This window comes from Macrobrachium rosenbergii, chromosome 2, assembly GCF_040412425.1.
Source record: "Macrobrachium rosenbergii isolate ZJJX-2024 chromosome 2, ASM4041242v1, whole genome shotgun sequence".
NCBI classification, from domain to species: Eukaryota; Metazoa; Arthropoda; class Malacostraca; order Decapoda; family Palaemonidae; genus Macrobrachium; species Macrobrachium rosenbergii.
The window spans coordinates 82,364,108-82,392,038 of NC_089742.1; the positions used below are offsets into that span (position 1 = coordinate 82,364,108).

The 27,931-nt window shown below is 34.1% G+C and overlaps 1 long non-coding RNA gene across 1 annotated transcript in view; it reads left to right on the top strand.

The window, feature by feature from the left end:
- Positions 1 to 27,931, top strand: part of LOC136848838 (uncharacterized) — a 798,980-nt gene that overhangs the window by 364,277 nt on the left and 406,772 nt on the right. The window lies entirely within an intron of this gene.

Here is a 27,931-nt window from a genome sequence, read left to right on the forward strand (position 1 = left end):
TACGAACGAATTGGTTGCAGCAAGATGGCCTCGTCGAAAATGCCAGTCGTGATTCAACGGATTCTGGTCATCCTAGTTTGTGCTGGTCTCTTGTTTTGAAATGTGGAAAAATTCAAGTCTTTTTCAACGGGAATGTATTTTAATTTTGCCTGATATTTTTAAAGCGAAAAGCGGGAAAAAAGGAGTATGTAATTTACCAGCGTTCTTTAACGGATTTCATCCTTTCTATTTGTCTTTCGCCTTATGTTCAGGTTTCTCATCCTTAAATCGTTTTTTCTTTGCTTATATTTTTCTTCCTGTCACTGTGTATGCAAGTCCGAATTTCACATTCTGTAGCCGAACACAATTTCTGATGGCAAAAAAAAAAAAACAAAAAAACTTAGGACAAAGTGATACCTATATAATTTTGACTTCTTTAGTTATAATTTAGAATTTTTCATCTTAGGGCTGATGATTTTAAGAAAGAGAGGACCAATGTAACTGTGCGAATGAAGACGTTAAAGTATTAAGTGTATAACCTAGGGGGATAAAAAAACGGACAGTTAAGAAGAAGAATACAATACTTTATTTCGTTCTTTGTAATTTGCTCTTTTTAGTGAAAATAAGTAAAGAAAATGTGACTTTTGAAGGAATTTGACGGAGAACGTTGCATCAAGAAGTAAAAGGAATGCAATGACAAAATAGCTTTTGATATACTATTAAGCATTGTTTTAGATGTTGTAGTTATACAGCCTTTGGTGTATTGCCATGCCCGATTATGAAAGCTATAAATTGTCGGAAATCTGACGCCTCTCCTAGAAAAATATCTTGTGAGCCTGTTATAGAGGGTACCATAACTTGGAATGATGTCGTTTCGGGAGCGCTGCTACAGAACGACATAGAATTCCTCTACAACCATTTTTTCCCCAAGGTGTGTTCCTCACTTTTTAGGAGACTAGGGAAGGCATTTTTCTTGGAACAAGTGGGTTCCAACAAAGTTTTCTTATGCAAATAGTGTCGCCGACCGTATACAAAAGGTAAAAAAGTATGGAAGTTAGATCGTCTTCTCTCTCTCTCTCTCTCTCTCTCTCTCTCTCTCTCTCAGTGGTATTTCGGTTTGGTCACTACCATGGATCCATGGCTTGACCAAGGGCTGGAGTAAGGTATGGAATAAGCGACGTAAGGCCTGTTGAACTAAACAGTAAATTAGGTGCTTGGCGGTCAATTAACTATTGTATTTAGCAGCTGATGAGAGAGAGAGAGAGAGAGAGAGAGAGAGAGAGAGAGAGAGAGAGAGAACTGTTTCTATATACACTACCAAACCGTAATTAAAAAAGGGAGTGGCTTGAAGAAGGTAATTTTACATCCCAGAGTGGAGGAGCCTTCTCTCTCTCTCTCTCTCTCTCTCTCTCTCTCTCTCTCTCTCTCTCTCTCTCTCTCTCTCTCTCTCTCTCTCATCAGCTGCTAAATACAATAGTTAATTGACCGCTTAGATTTTTAGTGTTTTTACATGTATATACGCCTCTAATTTTTGTGGCTATGTTAATGCCTGGGACTTTGCGTAAGATGTCTTGTTTACACCTGTTACCTTATTCGGACTTTTTTTTTATATGAAAAAAGTTTCCCTCTCGCGTTTTGCTCTATAATACTTTTTATATGAATTTTTAAAATAGTTCTTGAAATAATTTTGCAATTTCGATTTCCAGTGTTCCATTCACTTATATATCAGGCTGAGAATATCACGAAAAGTAGATCTTTTTCAAGTCGATGGTCTCTTGCTTACTCTCTTCTTTCTTTCTTTAAATCTTCAGCTGAAAACCCTTATGGACAGAGTCAAAAGACTACAAACCCAAGGGAGCTCCAAAGGGAAATCAGCTTGCAGAGAGAGACAAGTTTTAGGAAAAACTTATAAATAAATATGAGTGGATAGAAATAAAACCTTTATATCTAAATTCAGATGACGTCAGCAGAAACCATGAATATTCGAATTTACTCCTTGCTTAAAATTTGGAGATGAGAAGATTCCACAACTGCACTAGGGTAACTATTCCACACTTCAATTTTAGCCAAAATAAAACTCCTGGCACTAGAAAACGACGCACAGCATGCAGCAGTAGCAGCAGCAGCAGCAGCAGCCGGCCTAGTGTTGCGAGCAAAAAGAGCTAGGCCAGGTAAAGGAAAGTACAGAGGATGTTTGTTGTTATAGCATATTTTATATAACATACATAGTGAACTTACTTTACGTGTGTGCCACAAGCCAACAGTAGAAGTTAGCACAATAAACTTGACCATGACCTTACTCTATCCAAAAGCTTGAGATGACAGTCAGCGGCCAAATGCCACACTGAAGAACAGAACTCCAAACAACTAACAAGAAAAAGAGTTAAAAACACTTCGCTATCATAGCTTCATCACGAAACATTCGATTACATTTACGCAAAATACCAGCTTTTTGAGAAACAGAGGAAGCAATATTACGTATATGCTTCTCTAAGTCAATTTCCTATCATAAGTTAGAAGTTACATGAAATCTTAAGAGTCACTGTCAGTGATATTCGTACCATTTAAATGTAAATCAGAATTCAAAGACAAACGTATTCTGGATCGACTAACCGTCATACTTTGAGTTTTAGAAGTCTTTAAAATTTTGGCAATGTTAAGAACTACGGCTTACGACTAGTCTATGAGGCGACAGATAGCTTTTTTGTCATTCTGGCTTTCAGAATTTGCGTCACTAGCTCTTTCTGCATATGTGGATTCTTGTTCAACATCAGTGCTGAGAATACCAATGTTTTGTAGAGGTGGACTTGCAGATACTTACTGTGCGTAACCCGCGACATTTTTGGGAGAACTTCGATACTGTTATAAAAGACAATAATTAACTTGTGTGGATCAAGGTTTTTTGCATTAATTTTCTGAGTAATTAAAAATACCGTTTTCATTTTACACATTATATATTTTTTGTCACAATAATCTTAAGGCCAGAGCTAAGTAAGTACGGAGAGCCCACTGTAATAAGTGATTCGAGAAAACTTTTAATAAAGGTCATAGAGGCTTAACTACGCTTTTCACCTGATGAAAATTGTCCTCCGGCGAACAGCAAGCCCGTTTGTATTCACCCGTTAGTAGTAGTAATTGGCCCAGGAGTATTTGTTTTCCAGCCTCGTGAATGAGGTTATGATTATGTTTGGGCTGCAACATTTCATGACATTCTTAATATTTACGAGTATTTTTCATCACAAACAGATGTAGAAATAGATAATCTTAATTTTGACAAGTCTGGAGATGGTTCCTTCTCCCTGTGCATAGGGTTTTTATTTAATCTCTGTTTTGGCTAGTGTACTAAACCCTCCGCTAAGATAGAAGCATGCCATTCCACCGAGGATTTGACCTCCATAGCTTGCTGCTTATTCTCCTGCCTAGCATTTGTTTATTTGTTTATTTCATTTATATCAATCATAGCAGTCTAAACGTATTTGGTTGCACGCTCTTCAAGCATTAGCAAAAAATAAGGCTTTAAAATAAAACTCGGGTTGGTATGTCAACGTTTTTGTGCCCAGTTGTTATTAGATTACAATTTATATTTCTACAATAACACCGTATTTTCCGGCAATCAAAACCCTGCAGTGCGTGGAACACCAAACGCAAATTCCCTGTAAAATTGTCCACTTAATTATCATTCACAGGAAAGAGACAAATGACTCTTTGTACTAACCTGTTCATTGTCATTAGCAAAACCGTGAGATGAAGTAAGCACTCAGGTCTCCGAATTCTTCATGTTTTTCCTCCAGTAACCCATTTATTTTCCCTTCGAGTTATGAGCGTTGTAAAGCGGGCAATTCTTCCTGGAAGTTGGTTAACGAAGTTTTGGTCTCCCGAACTGAAGACAGAATGAGGCGAAAAGTTTTTGTATTATTTCCACGAAGCCTAGACGAGGGTCGTCACTGCCTGTTTCGGAACTATTTTCGCGGATAGTAGGGTTGAAAGGATGGGCTTTGCTGGCGAAATATCCTTGTATTACTACGCCAGTAGTAGCTCGTTTTGGTAAACTGCTCTGAACTCCTCTTTCTTCCTCCTTTAAAAAGAAATCTTATTCCATGCAAGATATGTTGCAGAATGGAAGTTCTTTCTTTCTTTGTTAGAAATTCACATAACAAAATCCTCCTTGCCAAGCTTACAGGTTTACCAGTGGACATCCATTGTTAGGTGACAAATATTGATTTTTCCCCTTGGTTTTTTCCCCATGGATTTTTGCATTAAAGTCCTGTTATTTTGATATAGTATATTGCTTGCTCTTTTATTTACAGCTGTATTGCTTATATTTACCCGAAGAAATTCGATAACTAGATTCGTTGTTAGGCTCAAGAAACTTGCAATCAATAGCTCAGAAAAAGCGCTATAAGTAATGAATGACTTTTTGTTTCTGGACTGGATATTTAATTCACTCTTATACTTAAAACGCTGAACATTTCATGCAGTGAAAACAGTTTACATCAAAGCTACTCCTTCAAGCATTGATTAGTGTTGCCATAAATTAAGAACAATGAGTAGCTCCTTATGAGTTTATTCACTTGCGAGGACGGAGCGGTGATTGCTACTGGTGTCAGGCAAGTTTTAATCTTTGGCCATGATTTCTAGGAAACAATTTTGAAGAGAGAAAGATAGCTTAGTAAAATAAGGAAAATAAATTGCGGGCAGACTTCCAACTCGATTTTTTTAAACGAAATTAGTGTCAGGGAAATATATTGTTTTGAATATTATACAAATGTAACTTTCTCCCAAGATTGTCGTTTAGATTGACAGCAACAACCAAAAATGGTTCATTCATCTCCTTGTTAACTTGGTCTGTGTACCGGTTCCTTTAGCATTTGGGGTGAATCGGAATTTCATATTGACACGACGTGCACCGTACATTTTTCATGTCTCTACCTTTTGTCGTCAAAATTAATCAGGCTTGTTAAATATTTGCGACAAATATGCAGCGAATCTTATTTTATTATGTACTTCATTATAATCATAATAGTAGTTGTGGTAGTAGTAATTGTAGTAAAATTATAATAATATTAGTAATGATGGTGATGGCCTCTTATTGTGAGTATAATTTCCCTTTGTTTCTTTCTTTGGTGTTGAACTTCTTTCGGTATCCTGAGTTAAATTAATCATATCTTGGAAAAAAGTGGAAATTAGCCTGCCAACGTTTTCCGTTTAATATTTATATGTCTGAGAACCTAAACATAGAGAGAGAGAGAGAGAGAGAGAGAGAGAGAGAGAGAGAGAGAGAGAGAGAGAGAGAGAGAGAGAGGATGGGGACGAGAATTGTGCTTAAATATTTACTAATAAATCAGTTGCTGACAAAACAGATTCCTGTCTAAAACAAATAGACTGTTAAAAAATCTATTCTGAAAGTTATTGTTATTCCTGAGATACCTTAGCACAAATCCTCAAAGTTCCAAACACTTGTTTTTTCAGAAGCACAGTAATTTCATTAGAGAACCCCCTGAAAAAAACGAAAACTTTAGCAATATCATTTCAACTTTCGAAAGAAGAAATTTAGTGGTCATGACCCATGAAAGAGATATCAGTTTCACTGCATGTCACAATCTTTTTATGGAGACGTTATTCGTTTAAATTATTAGGTTGCCTGTTCCGAAATCATTCCACGATGTAGAAGCGAGAGGTGTGGAGGGGTGAAACTGCTATAACAGTATTTTCACACACCTATGAATACAGTGTCTCCATTTCTACATTATATTATATATATATATATATATATATATATATATATATATATATATATATATATATATACTGTATACATACATTATATATGTATATGAATATACATACACATATATATTCATATAGATATATATTATATATACATACATACATACATACATACATACATATGTTTATACATACATACATATATATATATATATATATATATATATATATATATATATATATAATATCATGACACTGATATTTGGTAATTTTTTTACTACTGCTTACATACTTCTCAAATTTTATCATTTACTCTGACTGTGATGTTCAACTGGTGTGATATGGGATTAAATCAGGGCAGAGAGACGAAAGTTTCAACTACTGAGACATGACATCTATCTTCTTATGCGTCTTCCTGTTTCTTCAGGATTTTCCATGGTCAGTCACAATGAAGGCACGAAGAGCACTTTTATAACTGTTGCCGAAGTAGGATTGATTATTTATATCCCGTTTCATCTCATTTTTTAAAGTGCTATGATATAAACGAATATAACTCACGTATCACTCACTTACGTAAGTCGGCAGTGTTTCTTATGAACCCGAATCGCTCAGGAAGAAATTATGCATACTGTATTTAGAATTACAAACTGATTTTCAGTCGATTTTAACGATGTCACGTCCGATTTTCAAATACTGCTCAGGTAATAATTGCGGTTTGTGATTGTCAGCATTCAGTCGTGGCATCTGTTAATTAATAACATGAACGTTGGGATTTAAATCCCTGAAAATTCTCTCTCTCTCTCTCTCTCTCTCTCTCTCTCTCTCTCTCTCTCTCTCTCATATGAAAGCACAAGTTTTTGATTGGCATTAAAAGATGGTTGGGATGGAAGAATCGTGGCTCTTTTTCATGCCTGGAGTCGTTTGTCTTTAATCAGCCGCTGCCTCTTGCCGAATCTTTCGTCATCCTAAATATATTTGCAGTTGCAGTTGGCAAAATTGCAAATGCAGTAAATGCAGTAGTCTTTTATGTGTATCTTCACGGTAGAGACTTAAGACGACTGTGATAAAATGTCAAACGCTAAAAGTATCTTCTTATATACTTATTTTATGTTCAATATCTGTAATCACTATTTACATAAAGTTATGGATCCTTGCATATATATATATATATATATATATATATATATATATATATATATATATATATATATATGCATGTGTATGTATGTATATATTTTGAGAGAAAAGGAAGAGACATAACATCCAGGAGGTACAAATGAGCTTGCGAGATTAGAGTTGAGGGAAGAAAATGTAAGGTGATTCGATGTGCCACTGATGAATCCGCTAAGTAGGTATTTGAAACGACAAATGTTATATTAATTTTGTTGCAGTCGGGTTCATCTGCAATTCAGCACGTAAATTATAAATGTGATAGTAACTGTTGTGCTGTAGCCTGCTTCTGTAAGTGGAAACGAATTAATGTTTATATGTATACACCCTAATATATATATATATATATATATATATATATATATATATATATATATATATATATATATATATATATATATATATATATATATATATATATATATATATATATATATATCTACTGGTCACTTTTACCAGATACATATGTAATTGTAATAGCCACAATGCCCTCTTAACTTATCGAACTCTTCGCGCTTTTTCGGATATTCTTGTCACTACAAAGCCGTAAGATCCAAGCGCAAGAAATTGAAGAGACTGTGATGCCCGGTCGGTCAGGTCGGCAACGTGACCTCCTTGTGATTATGGTGACGCGGGTTCGTTTCCCGCGACCGGGCATCACAGTCTCTTCAATTTCTTGAGCTTCGATCTTACGGCTTTGTAGTGACAAGCATACCCAAAAAGCGCGAAGAATTCGAGAAGTTAAGAGCATTGTGGCTATTACAATTACACACACACACACATACACATATATATATATATATATATATATATATATATATATATATATATATATATATATATATATATATATATATATATATATATATTGTTATGAACCACTCTTGCGATCATCAGGTTCTTTAAAACAAAAATATCGCGACTGAGAAAAGTCTGGCAGAAATTGGGTTAGACAAAGGAGGAAGGAGCTAAACAAAACCAGAAGGTGGCCTGAAAACTAATTTATTATTTGCATAAATTTACATTATATACAAATGAGTCAGGTTCAAAAGAAAAGTTCAAAAATTTACAATACAGAGATGAGTCAGCAGAAACAATACATATACAAATGAATCCGTACCAAAAATAAAGCCAAAATAATTAAACATTGTAAATAACATGAGTAGCACAATAAACATTACATGAGCAAATCAAAAAACATTTCTTGAGCAGCATAATAAACATGAGCAAATGAGTAGCACCTAAATGATCAAATTCATAAACATTAAAAATAACATGAGCAACACATTTAATAGTCGGTAAGTTACATTTAATAGAGACAACAAAAGCAAAAACCCCATACGTCCACAATAATCATGAAAAACCTTGTTAAATACACATTATCCCTCTAAAGGCCTCACTGAAATGATAAATAAAAAAAAACATACATTATACAACAATGCTAAAGTGACAATAAGACACCTACAAATATTGTGAACTCTTTGTCACAATAAACACGCTCTCCCTAATAAGAAGGAATAGCCATAACAGGGTTAACATACAAAACCACAACAGGGCTCACAGATACAATCACAACAGACCAAACCGTGGCAAATACACCGGCCAGCTACCGAAACTGAAACTACTGCAGAAATCATTGAAAATATCAACACAGGTAAGCTGCTACGACAGACACATGCTGCCAACGGACGAAGCCACACACACAGACGAACTCAGGGGAGTTGTCGAGACAGCCACTTTGCTGCCAACGGACATGGCCAAACACTGATGAGGTTGCTCCAAAGGATATGGATCCAGAAAAAAGACGCCCATCCCAAAAAAAACTCTCAGGTAATCATACCTGCTGCTGCTGCTCCAAAACTGACTCCCAGGTAAGCATCCCTGCTGCTGCTTCCCAACTGCTAGCTCCTCGCTGCTACGAACCCGACTGACGAAGTCGGACACCATATGACAGACGTCAACTCACCTAAACAAAAAACAAGAACAGGATAACAGGTATAACCCACCATACCAAGGGAACAATCGGCAAACGATTGTCCCAGCTAAACCTGACACCTCCCCACCTCAAAAAAAAAAAAAAAAAATCTTTTTTACACAGCACTGTTATTTCCAGTACGTTTTCTTGTCCTCAAGGCTGAAGTTTGAAGGGAAAAACGAAAATTGATTCTCTATTATAACGACAGCTGTTCAGCCATTCGCTTCTGTTGGTTGGGCAAAGTCCAGATCTAACATCAGCCCTCTTAACCATTCAGTATCCCACTACAGCTATGAGATGCCTTTGGGCATGAATCCTTGCTGGTTTTAGGAAAGCTTAATGCAATCCAACCATTGCCCACCCTTGTAGAATTACTAGTATTCAGATGTTAGCCATAAGTTAATGGCCGAAGCAGTTGTAGTTATAAGGATAAATGAAAAGAGCAACACAGCAACAATTTCCGTCTTTTCTTTCAAAACAGCCTTGAGGATGAGGAAAGGTACAGGAAACTGGAAAAGTATTGTTTGCAAACAATAGATGGCATAAATGCATCAGGATTAAAAAGAATTGCCTACTGCGAAGACTAAGTCAAAAAGCAAGATATATATATATATATATATATATATATATATATATATATATATATATATATATATATATATATATATATATATATATATATATATATATATATATATATATATATATATATATATATATATATATATATATATATATATATATATATATATATATATATATATATATATATATATATATATATATATATATATATATATATATATATATATATATATATATACATATATATACACATATATATATACACCGACGCGCTAGCCCTCACCCTGCCCGTCGTATGTTCAGGCAGCCCATGGTTTAGCTCCGTATGATATTTCTTAGTTTTCATTCATCCAAGATCCACGCTTCATAGATGAGTGGCGCAGGTGTGAGCTGAAGTTTGCAAAGTTCATGATTCACTCCCAGTTTACAACCTACCTTGAACTTAGCTGTATATGGGTACCAGTGTCTACTGAGGTCAGAAAAGAGGGGCTGGTGTCCTCATTCCTAAAGACCTGCTGAAAAAACAGAAAGCTGCGACCCACGGCGCCATATCTCCCAAAGGGAAAATTTTGGTGGGGCTTAAGATACATGAAAATATAATCACGTATACTTGTTTTTATGGGTTCATGCACGCGTATATTGATTGTTTGTAATTGCACAATTGTAATTAGAGGTAGTCGTATTTGATTACTTTACTGCCTTGTAAATTTGAAAATTAACACTGTCTCTAACATCGAGCGTCACTCACATCTTTTAAACTCGCATTTCAGAATTTAATCAAAGGTTAGCCTTGACCTAACATCAAAAGGTTGCATGATCCGAAGTCATGAATACGTACGACTCTCCAGATGACCTTTATATATCATTTGCCTTCCGTTTAATTGAATCTCTTGGCTTTGATAGCCTCTGCCGATCCTTGTCATGTCCCGATTCAGTGTCCAATTGTTACTTCTGAAAAAAAGGCTATGAATCTGATTTAATTCGTTTGTTTCTCTATTTGTCTGTCTGTTTGTAGGATTTACGGAAAATATTATGAAATGTGGGTCTCGAGATTGGGAACTGGTGACATGAGTTTTTGATGAGAGATGAACGGAATTTTTGAAAGGAAGGGACCGTTTGTGGGATGGTTAGCTAAACCTTGAGAAGGTTTGCAGTCGCCGCATGCTGTGGCTGTTTTGCCTTCATGTGTGATTTTGTTAGTCTTGTCTCATCCTGATTTCAAGTCATATTCTTTTGTTTCAAACCATTATTTAATAGTTGTTACATCATCTTTAACTATGGAAAGTATTCAGCTATTTTGCTATATATTAGGAATGGTAGGTGTTACAACCCAAGGCCGCAAAATAGCGTCACATGCTTTCAAGACAGATATTCATGAAGGCATTTTATTCTTTAATAAATGATAGTATATTGTCGTTTCCTTTTCAGATATAATTTAAGTTAAAGCCTGCCTTCGAATATAAAAATCAGGTAAGACAATCGTGTGACAACGTTTTCTTAAGACAATGGAAGTCAGGCACTGGGTGAACACCCGTTTGTGCATGAAAAGCAGACCAAGAGTTCTATTCTTTCTTTTATATTAAACTAAATATTTTTCGAAAAAATAACTACTCCTTATATCCCGTGACCGTTCTTTGGCAGAAGTGACAACTAGAATACTCGTGGTTGTTACGATAAACGAAACATCTGTTATCTTAGGAAGTGTGGCTAATATAACCGAGAGCACTGGCATATTTCATTAGTTGAAAGGAGCTTTATCATACAATTTTGATTGCTGGGGATTACAGACGCCATATTTTGACGAGGAGCTGCTAAGAAAAAAAGGAAAAGATAATCATATAACTATTGTTCGTTTAGCGAAGGTAATTGTTTTTCTTTTCTTCCGAACTGTCCAACACAAAGCCTTCTGATCAATAAAGATTACGTTAATTTTCAGCTAGATAAAATGCATGTTAATTTCTTCTCTGACAACTTAATGTTTGTACGATCACCCCATGTAACTTAGTCAGCATTCATTAGCTCTCCTTCATAATAGTATATTTGAACATCCTCAACATCACTTTACAAGGACCTAATACGTTTACTTTCCTGGATCTTCACCTTGAAAAGAGATAATTATACCCTACTTGGAATACTTTTATTTTCCTCAATAATTTCACTTCGATTACATTTCATATGTCCATTTATTGTCTTCATTTGAGTAACGCATCATTTCCCTAGCTTTAAACGCCATATTTCTAAGACTTCATGACATGAGCGATCATGGAACAATGATATACTTTTTTCCATGTATTCATCGAAGACAAGTCTCACTAGTCAGTGATTACTGTATACAGTATTTGCATTCCAAAATAACAGTATTATTGAGATGACATTCTACCGTTTATTTCTGTGTTTGGTACTTAATTCGGGTGATATTACAGTTAACTTCTTCGAAACTTGGTCTTGATTATACTGTCACTACCCTTCATTTCACCTTGGTTAATTCGTCATTAATACACAACATTGTAATAACATGTATGCTAAATTCATCCACAAGGGTGATTTGTGTGATCTGAACTCATTGTTTTATGCTGTTATTCTCTTCATTTATTTATTCATTAAAAGAATTTAAATATTTACCGCTCTAAAAACTCCCTGTCCTTTACATATAGCCTAGTTAGCGATCATGTGCATGCTGTTTCTTTCAACCATCGCTTATTTGCAAATGTAATCAGATATAAGAAAAAAGTGATACCGCGTTATGCAATGAACCTAGTGACACCATATTGTTGTCCAGTTTAGGAAGTGTTTGATACTAAATGATGACATGCATGTTATTTTTATTTGCAAATAAAACGAGAGAGTACACACGAGAAAGGTATGGCAGGTTATGAAATAACTTAATAGTACAATTTTGCTGTCCACTGAAGGGAATGGTTATATCAAATCTTGTCCTGTAATCCTGCCGTGCTGGGTCTTTCACCTCTTCCTCTCCCTCGGCTCTCTCCTAGCGGTGCGGTTAAGAGCGTCTGATAGCTCTCTCACACCAGCCTTAAAGGTCCCAATACTTTCGTGTTCTGAATTTTAGTCTGTTTGTTGAGGACCTTGATGTGGAAGACATGTTCCCCCGTCTCTTTTTTTTTTTTTTTTTTTTTTTTGGTTGTAAGGTGGTGTCGTGCGTTACCTGCTTTTTCACAAAATATCAAAATGTATGTGTGAACCTTTTAATAGATAATGTACTTAACCTTTGACAGAATAAAAGGCCAAACACACACAACCATATATATATATATATATATATATATATATATATATATATATATATATATATATATATATATATATATATATATATATATATATATATATATATATATATATGCACAGTGTATATGTATGCGTGTGTTCAAGGTTTTTGTGCAGTGTGCAGATAGCTTTCAGCTACACAATTATTTTATTCCACCGACTTTGACTGATTTGCCCTCTTATCTGCAGTTCACCTTTGTTTTTGGCCCTTCTCATAGATTTCATAATGAGAAAGAATGAAGTGGTTGGAGATCGAAGAGGTTTAGAATGGAGTAAAGAAAGAAACTTACAGACTTAGAATAATGCCACTGATGCTGTTTTAATCAGCAAGACACCACAAGATTTGCAGAACGTGCTTAATAGAATGCATCATATATCTAGATTCTAGAGAGACGATACTCAAATAAATGGAAGAAAAACGGAAATAATGAGGACATAGTACACTGAGAGGGACGAAATGAAATGACGTGGGTGCCATACGTAACCCTTGAGTCACTTTTCATTCAGTGACAGTCACCAAGATGCAGAAAGTCAGGTGGTTTGCTGTCTGGTGCTCAATCTGTTTCCTTCATCAGTTACTCATATACTGTGCTATATTAAATAAAAACTCTGCTAACAATGATAGACAAGCTATTTCATTACTGCTCTTTTCACCTTGATCGTATTTCACGTTGCCAACATGCATGCATATGTATATGCATGCAGACACGAATACATGCACAAAGGCAAAATATTTCATGGTGGTCAGGCGAATTTGTAATAAAAAAAACTGCGAGTGAAAATGTTATGCTGTCAGGCGTTCATGCCGCTGAGAAATTTCGGAAGCTCTTGCATGCACATGCATACACGTTCTCGTTCTGGAAGTGTCATTTTAAGTGGAAGGTATGACTGAAGAGTTTTCCCCTCGTGAGAAAAGAAGGAGCATTAACAGCATAATTTTTCTTTCCCTCTGCCAAAAACGAAGCAACGCAGGTTTTTTCAACTAATTTTCTTTCGTGTTCCACACTGGAAATTTTTTGCTTACTTATTACCTTTGCGTATCATAAACTGCATTTCAACAGAAGGTTAATAATTTTTACTGAGCTTTCGTTTCATATATAATTATTTCGTCTTATATATAATTATATCGTTGCTTTCTGAAATGACATAAATTTCCGTGGCTGTCGTAGTGGGTCCATGTAAGAAATTATTTGCAAAACGAAGATGGGTAGCTCAGAGTGCCTTTTTTCCTAGCGTAATATTTGATTTCAGGCCAAATATTTCATCTCGGAAATGAAGTATATATTATGCTTTCCTCCACTTCTCTCTCTCTCTCTCTCTCTCTCTCTCTCTCTCTCTCTCTCTCTCTCTCTCTCTCTCTCTCTCTCTCTCTCTCCCCCCTTGATCTTTAAGGAGGCCACCTCTGAGTTTTGCAGTTGGGGAAAGCGCCCAATTACTCCATCTTAATGCGATTTTTTCCTCCAGCGACGTGACTCCACATTTTGAATTAGCCCTACTTTCGGATTTCTCCTTCCCTCTTCCTCCCCCAAAAGTTTTTCTTTCTCACAACTTTATTGAAACCTCCACCCAAAAGATTCTGCAATCAAGCTACGATAGTAAGGAATAATAATCATGAATACCTAGTACATAAATAAGCACAATCGTCAGCTTTTTAAGAAAGCGTTAAAAGTTGAGTACTTTAGATGTCTCATCTAATGTGCTCATCATTCTGGAAGTTACAGATGTCACATAAACAATATGAAGAAAAATTATTGTTGATACTTATGTTCATAATCCTGTGATTTATGTATATATTTATATATTATATGTAAATATGTATATATGTACATATATAAATTTTATATATATATATATATATATATATATATATATATATATATATATATATATATATATATATATATACTATATATTTGTTGTAGTCTACCCTATATATATTAGTATGGATAAATTTTGTAAGATTGAACGACTCATAGCCTTGTATTCTTTAAAGGAATTTATATATGGCAATTAAATTCTAAAAAGGGTGTTTGTTTCCACAGGAATTTTCTTTCCTTACGGTTTTATGTCTGACGTTGCTCGCTGAACCCAGAAATTGATATATAAGCAACCTATTTCTATAGGAACTATCGAGCAGAACTTGAAAATACTCGAAAAAGTAGCAATTATAGGATTGTTACGGCCAGTCAAGTGGTCCTAGCTACTTTCTTCAATAGGTTTTGGTCTGATCGTAAACACATGACCGTTGGCGCTTCTGTGTAAAGTTTTGCTTGTAGCATTTAGCAGTAACCTTTACGTTTTAATAGGAGCTGTCTGCGAATGCCGATAACCGATAAACCTTCTTGCAGGAATAAGCAGCCCCGGAGTTGTTAATATTTTTCTCAATGTTATGACCTTGAAAAATGTCATACCAGTAGATTCTTATATTGATCAATTTGAAATATTTGTCAGTGATTCAAGTTGAACAACTAATTCGTTATACAACTGTTGCACATATTCAACTCATGATGATTTCGGAAAAGCAGTGTTTGAAAAGTATGTACTGAAATAATAATAATAATAATAATAATAATAATAATAATAATAATAATAATAATAATAATAATAATATAGATGAAACACGAGGAATGGTTAATGTTTCGTACATTTCATCGACAATCAGTACGACCGAAAGTTTTATCGCGTCATTCATAACTCTTATGTACTCATAGTATCAGTTAAATGAGTGTTATTGTTTGACTGCTTAATAGAAGGAATCTGGTTTTTTGAAGGAGTACAAGTTCACAAATTGTTGGCCTACTCAGGAAACTTGTCTTGTAAAAGTTATTTTGTGATCTGGTTCTGCTTATATTTCATTCTCACATATTTTCAGTCAGTAATGACTCTAGACTATGATTTTCGATAATTTTGTTTAATTATATATATTCATAAATCTTTATTAACTGTAGTAATATATCATTTAAAGGATTTTATGTTGTGTTTCAGTATTATCCCGTTCTTATGTTGCTGTTCTTCAGTATTTGTCGTGCTGCAATACACGACATTAATTTTCATTTTATCTCATTTCCTTAATTCCTATTTTTTCTTCATCGATTTATTTCCTCAGCTGTTGTCTCGCTTACGTAACAACTGATTTAATAAGTGATAACGGTTGCAAATATAAAATATTTGCATCCAGTAGACTTGCTTAATCAGTAAAGGTCATACTTTGTTGCCACTTCATCCTCTTGAACATTCATGAGGCAGGGCATTAGGGTAGTTACCATATTGCATAAATATTTGCTAAAATCGAGAGAGTAAGACCAACTGCTGTCAACCCCTCTAAAGGAGCAAAGTGTGACACACAAATATATATATATATATATATATATATATATATATATATATATATATATATATATATATATATGTGTGTGTGTGTGTGTGTGTGTGTGTGTGTGTGTGTGTGTGTGTGTGTATGAAGTCTTGGACGACTTTTGAAGAACTATGTGCTGGCCTGGCAGTGGCACTTCCGCTGCAGGCGCATTTGTGCCGACCTTGGAGGTTTGCACAATTGGATACAGAGAGCTATTTGATCATGATTCAAGTCCATGGAGACAGCGTGATCGAACATTGACCTGGGGTCGTCACATTTCCTGAAGAAATGATTAAAGTGAGTGCGAATGTGTGTGGCACTCCCAAATGGTATATTATCAGGGGAACAGTGACTCACAGGAGGACTTTGGGTTTTGGTGGCTGGTGTTTGTGTTGCCTTGTGAGTGTTTAAAGACCACCACCATGACGATACCTTATCTGGGCCATAGGAAAGTGATTACATAGCTCATGAACACTTATATCTTTTCCAGACATTTTTTTTGGAAAGACCTAGTTGTGCTGCAGTGAAATTCCGCTATGCCTCCATGATGCATTTTCGATTCTTTCAACAGGAATTCTGGGTTCGTTTTGTGAGGACGAATATATTTAGAAGTGGTGTTATTCTTTTACATACTATATGACATTTATTGTGGTATAGAATAATTATGACCTTATTACTTTGTTTGGAGACCAGGCTGTTAGTCACTAGTATTAACCGGTTTAGAATTGATAAACTGAATGTTTGTGAATCAAAATTTCCTCTAGTGATGTTTTCCATGATCGTAGCTTTTGCTGAATCACTTTAGTTAAATTTACAAATAAAGTCCAGTTTTGTACGTCAGTGTTTAATTCGAGTAGGCCCTTGTGTAAAGATAGGTTTGGTGAGAGGAGTCGACAAAGGCGAAGGAATTTGCTGACCCAGGGAGCCACCGCTACCAGAGACGTCTTAGAAAAGTAAGATGATTGATTCTGTTTTAAAACAGATACAGCAATAAAAGGTGGCCCTATTTGACCTATATATATATATATATATATATATATATATATATATATATATATATATATATATATATATATATATAATATATATATATATATATATATATATATATATATATATATATATATATATATATATATATATATATATATATATATAATGAATTTTATCACATCACCGTGTTTCATATCACCGTGTTTCATTACAAGCATTAAGCTATAAACGTCCTTTAATATCCAATTCGCTCTACCTCGTAAATAATATATTTTCATATATGTTGCCCGAAGAAATTTTTAGTTGATAATAAGTTCGTCGTCTCGTGGGCTCGAACCACGAAGTTGGCCGTATGGTTGAAATCGCGTCACTGTAGTCCTGAGTTCTTGTCTTCCATCGTTTGAGACCACGAGACGACGAACTTATTATCAACTAAAAAATTCCCCTTCGGGTAACATATATGAAAATATATTATTTTCGAGGTAGAGCGAATTGGATAGAATTGGATATTAAAGGACGTTTGTAGCTTAATGCGTATATATTATATATATATATATATATATATATATATATATATATATATATATATATGTATATATATATATGTAAATATATATGTATATATATATTTATATATGTATATACAGTATATATGTAAATATATATGTATATATATATATATATATATATATATATATATATATATATATATATATATATATATATATATATATATATATATATCATTAACACCAGCGTGAGTACCTTCATTTTTTTAATCCTATCTCTTTCAGTCTAGCTATATGCAAGGAGTTGCCGGACTTCAAGAAAATAGTACATCCAGTTTTGCCAGGAGCTTTATGGGACTAGGGTGATATCATTAACGTGTAAATTCAGTCAGACAAAGAAAATCCAGGAGCAATATTAGCGTGTACTCAAGTACTGATATTCAAAGAATAGGTTAAAGAGGACTACAGTGGAATCTTTTCTCGAGTAACGGTCGACAAATATCGAGGAAGAGAAGAACGAAAGAACTAAACAGATAGAAAGATAAAGAACGGAAATGATATTAAGTTCACTCACTAGAATAGACCCCTCCCGGAGCGAAGGAAGAATCAAACTAACTCCTGCAAAATGATTTAGTGATAGCGCGTAACAGACGTACAAAGTTAATAGCTGGTTACGCGAAATGGATGTCGTTTGTTTGGGTATTTTCCAGAGAATTTTCTCTCTCTCACTCTCTCTCTCTCTCTCTCTCTCTCTCTCTCTCTCTCTAATTATATATATATAATATTTGATATATATATATATATAAATATATATATATATATATAAACAGTGATTCATCTAAACTGTTTCGCCGTTTCTAGTAAATCACCAATTCCTTAATAACATTTGACCTGGGATCAAATGTCTCAATTCATCTATATGTTTCATTTATATATACATATATAAATTTTATATATATACATTTATATATATACATAACAGTTTATATATATATATGTATATATATAAAACAGTATATATATATATATATCAGTATATATATATATATATATATATATATATATATATATATATATATATATATATATATATATATATATATACATACATACTATATATATATACATATATGTACACTCAACAAGGAAAGTTAGGATACAGTTCTTTTAAATCTTCGGACAAATATTGCTCAATAATGCGACATCTGACAACTTTAGAAAGGGGATGAACTTCAGTCTTATTGTGTTTGTTTTTTGCTTGACCTCCTGTAACTTTCAATCATATTCTACGATACTGAAATCATTGATACTTAAATGCAGTAGTAAGCTTTACAGTATTCGTTCAAGTTGCAATTTGCAGCGACATTTCTGAGCAAAATAAACATTTTTTGACATAACCTACCAAGTAACCTTAAACAAATGAATTTATGACACCACAATGAACGGAATGCCTGCATAATCAGAAACGCGATCTTCCATAATGAAATCAAGAGTTAAATTTGAGCAATGTCCAATGAAAAAGGTGGGGAACAGTAAAGGAATGAATGCAATGTTATGATGAGAGAGAGAGAGAGAGAGAGAGAGAGAGAGAGAGAGAGAGAAGCTGTTGCTGTTGTGTAAGCCTAGGCCTATATGTAGAGCTACTCTTTTCATTATTTTTTTTCTTTTAGAGATTGAGCAATACTATATTTGTATAGTATGTTCTACCAATGGAGAGAGAGAGAGAGAGAGAAACTATGGCAATGTCAAGAAACATCCAGTTATTTGTGTTTTCCCGCCAAAGTTCTCGCTCTGCTCCTCACTTCATAGAGAACGCTCTTGCGGATTTAAATAGATTTGGTCAACCTACCCTAGCTGTCACAACATTTACTGCCATTAATTCCAGCTGACTTTTAACACCGTGAAATACAAATATGAATGTGTAAAAATTAAAGAAATTATCATTGCCTCGAATGATGATGCAATAATAAGCCTGTTCATAATGGAAAACGAGTAAATATTGCCGTTTTGATAAACTGAGATATCCACACACTATCTTTTAGATCTCTATGAACGAAGTCACCTGAGAAATTCTGATTACTTTGGACATGCATGGTATTTTTAAGTATCTGAACGTTTTTGCTTTGCAGATTTAACATATATGATATAATTTGCATTGTATTTTTATATTATAGAGTAAATTTACCGAGATTATGTGTTTCTGTAAGAAAAAATTAAAATTCAATGAACGAAATCTAATGAAAACTGTATCCTCACTTTCCTTGCTGAGTGTACATATATATATATATATATATATATATATATATATATATATATATATAGAATTAATAATAATACTCTCAGATTACATTCATTTCCAGGAACAAGTGCATGATTTATGAATGTTAATATGCGTAAATTTTTTACTACTGTTTTCTTTGTCGATTCTCTTCACACTAGAAAAAAAATCATAATTCGAGACAGTCAATAAGTACAAGAAAAACTGCGATATTATTTGTTTTGCTTCCATATAAATCCAGATAATTCCACCCAGTCCTTTAAGCGGCGGTGCTGAACTCAAGTGGTCAGGTTTAATTGTTTAATGTTATTAATAGCACACGGTTATAGTTTGTTTCTTTGGAATCTCTGCCATTAGATTTACAGTATTTGTTGGGTCGCTCAGTGGTTGCTTAGTGCACATTGAGATTTCAGCATATGGCAGTGAAAATTCTTTTATTTATTTATTTTTAATATATATTTAGCGTAATTTTGTTTCGCTTTAAATTCTTATATTGCGGTGGCTTCCAGCAAGTTTAGTTTATTTTGCACTATCTCATCTAGTTTCAAAATTAACATCTATCATAAATTGACTTTTTCGGAGGTTAGGTAATATTAGCAAGTTTCTTCGTTTTCATTCTTACACTCTCTTGGCGGATTAGAAATATTAGGTTTGACAAGAGAAGGTTTACACAGGATCAAATGTAATTATAGTTCACTCACAACCTAATGCCTCGGTATGATTTAGGTCTTTCGAAATAAGCCTTTCCATTACAAAGACATAAGTTTCTGACAGTGCTATAAGTTTATCATTTGCATATATATATATGTATATATATATATATATATATATATATATATATATATATATATATATATATATATATATATGTATGTATGTATGTATGTATGTATGTATGATATATATATACTGTATATATATACACACACACACGTGTGTCTGTGTATGTATGTATGTATGTACGTGTATGTATGCAAATATATACAAATCCTAGCAGGGTTTATATATTTGTTTGTATGTTGCTGATGTATATTCAAACTGAATAGCAAGAGTAAGCTAACACTACATTGGCTAAGGTAATATACAACTATTGTGTGTAATTTTATTTGTATCTATGGAAGGTATCGGCGTAATATTTGATTCAAACAGAGTAGAATGGAATTTGCCCGATAAACGGGTTTCTATGTGAATGTTAAAAATGTTAATAAAGAGTAAAGGTGAAGAAACCTTGTTAGATTGAGTTCATTGATGTCTAAAATTTTTACTAAAAATTTTAGACATCAGTGAACTCAGTCTGACAAGGTTTCTTCACCTTTACTCTTTTATCTTTGGATCTTCGAAAGACAATGTATGAAGAAATTAATGAAAAAGAATATTTATGCGTTATCAGACATTGATATTTATATTGAGCATGAATTGTTTACCTAAGGTTTCAAAATTTTATATTATGCTAGATACGAGACGTGTTCTTTGATATTTCGACAGAAAGTGGTATGACAGATAGGCAATAGAGACTCGTTATTTGTAGGAGGCTTCTGTGATTGTATGGATGGACAGATAGACTGAAATACTGTGAAATTTTATTCAGGTAAAACATTTAAGAACGCAGACAACTAAAAAATCAACTTTTGTCAGTTCGTCAAAGCCCTTGGGAAATATTATGAAGAATGGCAAGAAGAAATTCCTCGAAGTTCTTCCTAGAGGAGGACGACTATTAAAGGCTTAATTGATCAAACATTGTTTCTCAATTCATGCAGTTAAGGAAAGTTACTGTTAAGCTGGCAATCTTTTGTTTTTAGGTAAAGCATATTATGCGGCCGTTTGGCTTTGCTTTAATGTCGGCTGCTTATCACATGAACTAAAAAGGTGCTTGGGTGAAATTTATCAAATTAAATAAAACTTAAATGGATTTTGAAATAAGGGGATTATCAACAAAAATAGGCTGCTGAAGAACCTGGGCTGAATAAACCTTGTGGAGGATGTTGATGCCCAGAGTTGATCAGAGATACATTAGAAACTTTAATATCTTTAAATTTGATTGACTGATTTTTTACTTTTTCCTTTTCAGCTTACTTCTCAGGCTGCAGATGGATTTAGATTTTATAAACACGGAACCTAAGAAATTAACGGTTGGTTTGTAAATTATTTTCCTGTGGAATCATTCGTTGCTTTATCCTTAAGTTTGATGTTGAAAAATGACTTACACATTTTCATTCCGTTGGAGCAACTGTAACATGTTAAATTAGCTCATCTTTTAGTAGACAGTTCGTGCAGATGATTCTAGTGGATGATAGTTCTTCATTGGAGGGGTGGGTAGAGCTTTCGGCTGGCACGCTGTTGGTCCAGCGTTCGACTCTCCGAGCGGCCATTGAAGAGAAGAATTAGAGGAATTTATTTCTGGTGACAGAAATTCATTTCTCGTCATATTGTGGTTCGGATTCCACAATAAGCTGTAGGTCCCGTTGCTAGGTAACTAGTTGGTTCTTAGCCACGTAAAAATAAATCTAATCCTTCGGGCCAGCCCTAGGAGAGCTGTTAACCAGCTCAGTGGTCTGGTTAAACTAAGATATACTTAACTTTTTCGTGTAGATGATATTTATGGGAAGGTCAGCCAATGCTTTTGTGCCATAGCTCGTGCTCAAACTTCACTTCTGCAGTGATATTTACTCAGTAGAAACTAATATATTACAGTTTTGAAAAAATTCGTCTTACACTTGACAGCAAATTCAATGGGTTTCATTCATGCAATGTGTACAAAGATCTTGTAACTTGCTTCCCTATTTATCTCATTACTCCTCTCATCACCGGATTGAGAAGGCAGCTGGAGCATATCTGATTCATTGGACGTGACCTATTTTTATCGTAAACCAATTACCCTCTTCCTCCTACCACTCTTGGTATATAAAGATGCAACGTTGATTATTGCTCCATATTCCTGACAATTTCATCACCCTCCTAATAGTTTCCTTCTCCTATCCAGCCCTTCCTTGCGAGTCACTTTAAAGTCATATTTCAGCTGTGGCTGTTATACTTGGGTAACTCTTCGTTTATTTCATCAGCGCCAAAGTTATACAATGAGATCATCTGTTTTGTATCAGATCCATCAAGTCTTGTTAAACTTCGTCTAAAAGACCCAACTGATTGCTAGTAAGATGGCAATGTAATTAGTAGCCATCATGTATATATATATATATATATATATATATATATATATATATATATATATATATATATATATATATATATATATATATATATATATATATATATATATATATATATATATATATATATATATATATATATATATATATATATATATATATTATATGTAATTCTAATAGCCACAATGCCCTCTTAACTTCTCGAATTCTTCGCGCTTTTTTGGATATGCTTTTAACTACGAAGCCGAAAGATCCAAACGGAAGAATTTGAAGAGCCTGTAATGGCCGGTCGCGGGAAGCGAACCCCCGTTACCTTAGTCACAAGGAGGTCACGTTGCCGACCTGACCACGAGAAGAATAAAAAGTCTATTACCCCTGGTACATGCTGTCGTTTTCAGATATATTTAATAGAGCTGGAATAGACCCATCCTCACCATCATAGCCAAGTGGGCAATCGTTTTTTATTGCTTTTTAGGCTGAAATATATATGTAGAATCTACTGGTCACTTTTACCAGACACATATGTAATTCTAATAGCCACAATGCCCTCTTAACTTCTCGAATTCTTCACGCTTTTTTGGATATGCTTGTAACTACAAAGCCGAAAGTCCAAACGGAAGAAATTGAAGAGCCTGTAATGGCCGGTCGCGGGAAGCGAACCCTCGTTACCTTAATCACAAGGAGGTCACGTTGCCAACCTGACCACGAGAAGGATAAAAAGTCTATTCCCCCTCGTACATACATATACCTGTCGTTTTCAGAGGGCATTGTGGCTATTAAAATTACATATGTCTGGTAAAAGTGACCAGTAGATTCTACATATATATTTCAGCCTAAAAAGCAATAAAAAACGATTGCCCACTAGGCTAGATGGTGAGGATGGGTCTATTCCAGCTCTAATAAATATATCTGAAAACGACAGGTATATGTATGTACGAGGGGTAATAGACTTTTTATCTTCTCGTGGTCAGGTCGGCAAGGTGACCTCCTTATGATTAGGGTAACGCGGGTTCGCTTCCCGCGACCGGCCATTACAGGCTCTTCAATTTCTTCCGTTTGGATCTTTCGGCTTCGTAGTTACAAGCCTATCCAAAAAAGCGCGAAGAATTCGAGAAGTTAAGAGGGCATTGTGGCTATTAGAATTACATGTGTGTCTGGCAAAAGTGACCAGTAGATTCTACATATATTATATATATATATATATATATATATATATATATATATATATATATATATATATATATATATATATATATGTATATATATATATATATATATATATATATATATATATATATATATATATATATATATATATGTATGTATGTATGTATGTATGTGTGTGTGTGTATACATGTATTTTTCTCAGAATCGTACAGTATTCATTCCTCGTGGGTTAGATCCTCTTATAATGTGCTTTGCGTTTCTTGCTGTAGGCAGTACTAAAACGTGTTTGCATAGTCCCTTCGGCCTCATCTTTATTGCTTATTTTTGTTACTGTTTATCTATTTCCTATGGTTTCTTTCCATTTGACTGAATGTCCAAACATTTTAACGTACCCTACGTATATCCAGATGTTTTCCCACCAGCACTGAAATAAGTATCATTGAAAGTTTCCAGGAATCCTCAGATGAAATATCCGTCATTTAAGGTATATGAAATAAAAAAAAACTTTAAACGGAATTAAGCATGATCCAGTTAATCTTTTAATTCAACAATAAAGACCTTATGGTGTGTTTATGCTTAATCCAGGCTCATAATAACGTAGCTTTGGCTTTACCATTGTTGTAGAATCATTATACAGGACACTGGTAGACACTTTTATGTCATTTTATTTGCATGGGTTATGAATTTTTTAATATCTATCTCTCTGTCTATCTATCTCTTTCCTAAATGTATTTTTTTCCCTGTTACAGGGGGTAACGCCAAAAGGGTACAGCCATCTGGTTTCACGGCAAGTCTGTTGTGATGGCGTTGCTAGCTCCTCGCCATTTTGATTTTTTAGGCCCCAGCAGACTTTGGTATCATTTAACATTTGGGTGGACTGGTGGGATGTAGGGTGGGAGGAATCCGGAAAAGTACGAAGCTGGGAGTAAGCACTGTAACGGCACCCCCTTGACTGAGGAAGTCAAGGGGAAGTGCGGTCGCCACAGCCCTTATATTATTCTCTGCTTCTTTACGATGTCGTGGAAAGTGGCAAAGTGAGGAAAAGTGATACACTATTTATGGTTATTAGATATTAGATTGTTAAACCATACTCAAACACACAAAAGGGAAGAAAGAGAGAGTAAATGAATTTTAGAGCCGTATGATAACAGTGAATGAATGTCGTTTGATAGGGTTATACTGTGGGCAATTTAAAAGATGCAACCTCAGGACCTTCACATGTTTTCCTTTTCATTTTTGTTCTGATGTAGCTTTTAATACCAATGTAGTTTCATTTTAGAGCATATATTTTTTTTATTTTGCAATTGGTTTTACCTCTATTAATTTTTTTCCTGTTTTAATTAGTGTAATATTGATTGTCCCTTTATTTTTACCTTTTTCCTTGTTTGGTCATTTAAATATTCCCAGTTCCCTTCAAAGACATAAAGTCTCACGAATTATGGAATAAAATGTTCACATTTACATTAATACGTCGACAAATAAATGCTTTTGTAAAGTGGGCAGTGCTAGTGTTTAATCCGAAAACTAGTTGAGAACATAGATAATTGAATGAAATATCGCATGAGCTCTTCCATGCAATCGGGTGGAGTCCTTTATGTTGATAAGTCCGCTGGGTGTTTAAACATAGGTTTTTTTTCTAGCTAATTTATTTAATATTAGTCGCTTTCATTTTACCGTGCTTGGAATAATAGCGTGGACCTGAAACTTCGATTCAGTCACAGCGAACGGTCGGATTAATTAATGTTAGCTTTTTAGAAAAAAGCCTACCTTTTCATCATTACTTTGGGACGGCAAAAGAATTCTTGGTCTTGCAAACTTCGTGTGCAACCGTATTCTCTCCTGTAGCAATGACTCGTCGTAAAGTCACAGGAAATTAATTGGGAAAGTATGAAAATAAAACAACCAACATAAAGATAAGCAAGTAAATCATCATTCATTGGTTCTGCTTTTCTTTTTCCCCTCACCGGCCCTCCAAGGCAGATCGGGAAACCTGGGTTTTTGGCTGTCATCCTGCAAAGCTCCTCAGTCCACATCCTTTTTATTTGTTGGCTCTCTTTTCTTCTCTCTGATTATCTGTTTATCTTTCCCTAAACACATCCATACATACACATACAAACATACACACACAAAATATATATACACAATATATATATATATATATATATATATATATATATATATATATATATATATATATATGATTATATATCATTTTATAATTGATTATTATCACTTTTGTACGTGATGAAAAATAAGAAACAGGTGTGTATAAGGTCTGACCGGTTTCGACTTTATTTCCAAGCCATTGACGAAATAAAGTCGAAACCGGTCAGACCTACACCCTGTTTCTTATTTTTCACCTGTATAATGTGTGTATATATATATATATATATATATATATATATATATATATATATATATATATATATATATATATATATATATATATATATAATGTTGTGCGTATGTTTCTTTGTGTGTGCATGTATATTTCAGTAATAAGCATACAAATATGTATGGATGAATTTGCGCATTTCACAATATGGCTTTTTCCTCCAGTGATGGTGAAACAAGAAGGTAAGTGACTCTGGCTCTCATCAAGTCTTTAGGGATGAGGCTGCTAGCCTCGTGACATTTTTTTTTGACCGTAGATAACGCTTGCACTCATTCATAGGTGAGTCAGTTGATGGGCGGCAGGCTAGGATCAAAACACAGAGCTCGCGAACGTGAGGTTTTTCTTCTTATATATATGTGTGTGTATCTCTCTCTCTCTCTCTCTCTCTCTCTCTCTCTCTCTCTCTCTCTCTCTCTCTCTATATATATATATATATATATATATATATATATTATTTTTATATTTATATATATTAGAATGTGTAATAGCAAATACAAGTATTTATACACATTTTTATGTATGATCTCTCTCTCTCTCTCTCTCTCTCTCTCTCTCTCTCTCTCTCTCTCTCTATCTATATCTCTATATATATATATATATATATATATATATATATATATACATATATATATATATATATATATATATATATATATATATATATATATATATATATATATATATATATACATAAAATCTGCGCAACAACAGATACAAGTATATACTTTCACTTTTATATATAACCCTCTCTCTCTCTCTCTCTCTCTCTCTCTCTCTCTCTCTCTCTCTCTCTCTCTCTCTCCCTGTATGTAAATATATTTATATTATACATACATATATATATATATATATATGTATATATATGGATGCATGTATGTACTGTATGTATGTATATATGTATGTATATGTGTGTGTGTGTGTTCCACTGTAATTCTGAATTGCATTGAGCAATTTCACACCAAAGGTGGTGGGGGTGGGAAGGGGTGACATGTAAAAACAGCAGTAAACAACAGATATTAGTGTCTAATCCACAGTTTTCAAGGTCGCTGGGATGAATAGTGATACTTCTGATGCCCTTTAAGTCTAAGTTCAGCCCAGATAGGAAGGGGAGTGAGAATGAGTGGGAAGGGGGTGATGTAAAAATAGCCGAAAACGACAGATATTAGTTTCTAATCCATAGTTTTTGAGGTTGCTGAGATGAATAGTGACACTCCTGATGCCCTTCAAGTCCAAGTTCATTCCTGATAATATGGGGAGGTGAGAAGGGGAGGGAAGGCGGTGACATGTAAAAATAACAGAAAACAACACATATTATTTTTTAATCCATAGTTTTTGAGGTTGCTGAG